Raw genomic sequence first — 4,448 nt, 5'->3', positions numbered from 1 at the left:
CTGGGGGTGTGGTGGTGCTACTGCCATCTAGTGGTAGAGGCCAGGGATGCTCCTAAACGGAACATTCTTCAGTACACAGGACAGCCCCCCCACAACAATGAATTATCTGGCTGCAAATGTCAGTGGTGCTGAGGCTGAGAAACCCTGGAGTCAACTCTAGCTTGCTCTTCAGGTTGCTGCTTCCATTGGGCTGTCAATTTGGGGCTGATGATGGCTTTGTAAAGGTTAGCATGCTTTTGGCTGCAGGTAATAACAACAGAGGTCAAATGGGCTTGAACAATGAGGAAATCTATACCATATATACCAAGGATATATACGGATGAGATTATAGGGTAGGAATGGATGGGATTATGATCCGAAGTAAGGTTTATGTTTCTCTGCAATTAACTCTGTTTTTGCCCTTCTCCATTGTCAGATTAGTTTTTAGCTTGACTTTTTTCACAGTTGCAGGCTGCAGCTAGCAGCAAATGGAGCAACCATTTTCATTGCTTATACACAGTAGAGAAAAAATATGAAACTCTCCCCCTTTCCCCAAACCATGAAATATGTCCTCTTACTCATTCTAATTGGGGTCAATGCATACCCAAACCTGGGTCAATCAAATTTGGAATGGAAAGGCTCACTATTCAGAATCAACCGCTAGAGAACAGAATAGGGTGGGTAATAAAATGAGAGTTAGAAAATAGAAAGTGGGGGGATGAATGTTGAGTAAGACAGCAGCTGAACTTCACGTCTTTAGCTACTGACTTAAAGATGTTTCTTTGTCCCATTCTCTGTAGACAATATCTTAACTCTCCCTCACTGTTTCTTTTTTTTTTAGCTGCCCAGATGCCAAAAAATTATGCTTCCGAAATCTCTTGATGTCGATTCCGCATGAAGAGCAATTGAGTTGCCCCACGTGTGCCACTCACGACAGAAGCCCTTTTTCTCCCTCACTGTTTCTATTCCTGTTCTTAGAAACTCAGTCCAACTATCTCCTCTCATTTTCCAATGAACCCAGAAGAAATAGCTGGGGATGAAATTAGTAATGAAACTCTCAGAGCATGTGGTGACTTTATCTGGGTCTTGTTGTGTATCAGAGATTTAGATGGGCAGCTTTGATTTCCAATGCAATAGATTCCAAAACATAAAGTGATTAGAAAGAAGAGAACTAGGATTTCTAAGAATCCTGGCATACCATGTAAAATGCTGTCAGGGAAAAAAAAAGGTTTATATTTCCCCTCATAAAATAGGGTAACAGATTTATTGTAGAAATGACCTGCTATTTTAAAAAGTTGTATCAAACTCAGTCAATTTTGTGAAGCACATTTTATACTAATGTGTCTGTCTATGGTAGTCCATTTTGTGCTGATATAATAGAATACCAGAGAATGGGTAATTTATTAATAAAAGAGGGTTGTTCAGGTTTTTTTTTACTTAAAAAAAATTTCAAATTAATATGTAGACACATATGTTAGTTACATTGTTTGCATTTTGCTGTTGTTGTTGAGACAGACTTCCACCCTGTGCCCCTGAGCAGAGTGCAATGGCATCATAGCTCGCTGCAACCTTAGACTTGGGCTGTGGGCATCCCACTGCCTCAGCCTCCAGAAGCTGCTGGGATTCCAGGCACTCGCCATGGCGCCCAGCTGGGTTTTTCCATTTTTTTAGGAGTTGGGGTCTCACTTTCTCTCAGGCAAGTCTCCAACATCTGAGCTCAAGCAGCTCTTCCTCCTCTTCCTCCCACAGTGCTGGGATTACAGGCATGAGCCACTGCGTCCAGCCATTGTTTGCATTTTTTTTTTATTCAATCATAGCTGTGTACAATAATGCAATTATGAGGTACAATGTGCTGGTTCCATATACAGTATGAAATATTTTCACTGAACTGGTTTGCATTTTTAAGGTAAAGTTTGAATTGCAGTTGAGCCCTTCACTCAGGAAGTGTGTCATATACCTGTACATTGTGGCTATTAGGTGGGAGCTTACTGAGTCCCCTTCCTTTGCCCCCTTCTTGAATTTCATTGTGCTTTTCTCTCATGTGTGGGCATGTAGTTGTTGATCTACTAGTTTCAACTCAGTATTGAGGGCATGGAATGCTTACTTTTCCATTCTTGTGATAGTTTACTTAGGAGAATGTTCTCCAAATCTATCCAGGTAAATAAAAAGGATGTAAAGTCTCTACCTCTTTTTATAGCTTCATAGTGTTCCATGGTATACATATACCACAGTTTATTAATCCATTGCTGGTTTTATGGGCACTTGGATTGTTTCCACATCTTTGAAATTGTGAATTGAGTTGCTTTAAACATGCTAGTGCAAATCTCCGTATGGTAAAATGATTTTCTTTCATCTGGGTAGATATCTAGTAATGGGAAGGTGGGATCAAATGAGAGGTCTACTTTTAGTTTTCTGAGGATTCTCCATACTTCTTTCCAAAAAGGCTGTACTAGTTTGCAATGAAAAGAGGATTATTGAGCTCATGGTTCTGAGGCTCAGAAGTTCAACGGCATGGCACCTGGCTTCTGGTGAGGGCTTTTGTGCTACATCACAACCTGGAAGAGAAGGTCAAAGGGGAAGTGGGCATGTGCAAGGAAAGACCTAGGGGCTTTCTGGCTTTATAAAAATGACTGTTGGGGAAACAAATCCATTTCCTTAGAGAGTGAGAAGTCACTACCTTAAGAGCAGCACCAAGCCATTCATGAAGGTTTCACCTCCACACCTTGACACCTCCCACTAAGCCTCACCACCCAATACTCCCACATTGGGGATCAAATTTCTACATGAGCTTTGATGGGGACACACATACCATATCCAGACCATAGCAGTGTATTATAGTTACAGTACTGTAATATGACCCAAATGCAATCCCTCATTTTCTTCAAGAGAACTTTTTACCTTTACATAAGAATGGAGGCCTGAAAAGGTGCATAGAATGTAAAAAGAAAAGCAGTGGCTCTGTTTAATTGTACTAATGTAATTAAGTTTACTTACATGTGTCTTTTCTTCTACAGACTAATTTATCTTTTATAAAATATAAATATAATACATCTTTAGGCATTATGATTTACATCAATAGATTGTTCTAATCTACTTTGAAATTTCAAGACGTGATAGACAAACCACACCTTCAGATAAAGTCATTCATTTTATCACTTTTTTTGGAATGAAAAGATCATAGTCAAGTTCCTCAATATAGATAGTGAATATATTTCATTCTCAGAAGCACCACTCCTGCAAAGGAGAATATTCTTTATGGTAAATATAACCTTAATTTAATTAGTCTTTCAAGTGTTGGTATGTATTTTTTATATATTTCATAAAATGTAAATCCACTGACAATGCAAAAATGAACAAAGTATCTTTTCACTTTTTATTGTATTCTTCATTTTTAAATCTTACCATTTCTTGTTATTTACTCAGAAAAAGGGCAAAAAGGACAGTGCCCATAGCTCAGTGGGTAGGGGGCTGGCCACATGTGCCAAGGCTGGTGGATTCAAACCCAGCCTGGGCCTGCTAAACAACAATGACAACTGCAACAAAAAAATAGCTGGTTGTTGTGGCAGGTGCCTGTAGTCTCAGCTACTTGGGAGGCTGAGACAAGAGAATCGCTTAAGCCCAAGAGTCTGAGGTTGCTGTGAGCTGTGACGCCATAGCACTCTACCCAAGGTGACAGCTTAAGACTCTGTCTCAAAAAAAAGATGGGTGGCGCCTGTGGCTCAAAGGAGTAGGGAGTAGCCAGTAGGGCTGGCTCAAACCCAGCCCCGGCCAAAGAACTGCAAAAAAAAAAGAAAGTGGGCAAAAGAAAAGAGAGTAAAACTCAAATGAATCTATTTTGTCCCTTCCTTGAAGCTCTGCTAAATTACATTTTTTTCCCCCTGAGGTGAGATAAATTATTTGTGGAAAAAAATTTGGAGTTTACTTTGGTTTAGATTTATTTTCATTGTAATAAAATACAAGCTCCTGAATTTGGAAAGTAGGCATTGAAGTGCCATAATTAAATAACAGTTCATCTGTGATTATAGCCACTAAAATTGTTCAAACAAAATTTTTATAAGAAAGGTCAAATGTAAACATCTAGTTTAAATTTCATGTTTGTAAAAATAGCCAAGTGATTATAGAAAAAGAGAACCTTCTTAAATAGTGCTTAAATAGTTGGTAGGCATGTATGTGTGTATAAATACACATAAAAAATCATAACACTATATATCATATGTGTGTATAAATACACACACATGCACATAGTTTAATTTTTAGAAAACCAAGTGTTATGATTTCTGTTTTTCCTTAAAATCTAATAGAATTCCACTTTGAGAGGAAAATTCCAAAATACAACTGAAGTCATTGAGCTTTGGCACAATTTTGCTTCTAAGAAGACGAAAGTCAATAACTTACTTATAAAAAAAAGTCACATAATTGTCTGGATACCAACTAAAATAAAGCCATAGCTCATGGTATAAAGTTCAGGT

General features: G+C 38.4%; 1 pseudogene; it reads right to left on the bottom strand.

Annotated features, from left to right (window-relative positions):
- Nucleotides 1–775: 775 nt before the first annotated feature.
- On the bottom strand, nt 776–927 carry LOC128593317 (uncharacterized; annotated as a pseudogene).
- Between the last annotated feature and the right edge of the window lie 3,521 nt (nt 928–4,448).

The sequence above is a fragment of the Nycticebus coucang genome, chromosome 1 (assembly GCF_027406575.1).
Source record: "Nycticebus coucang isolate mNycCou1 chromosome 1, mNycCou1.pri, whole genome shotgun sequence".
NCBI lineage: Eukaryota > Metazoa > Chordata > Mammalia > Primates > Lorisidae > Nycticebus > Nycticebus coucang.
The sequence above is the reverse complement of the archived record's forward strand: the minus strand, read 5'-3'. Positions and strand labels throughout refer to the sequence as shown.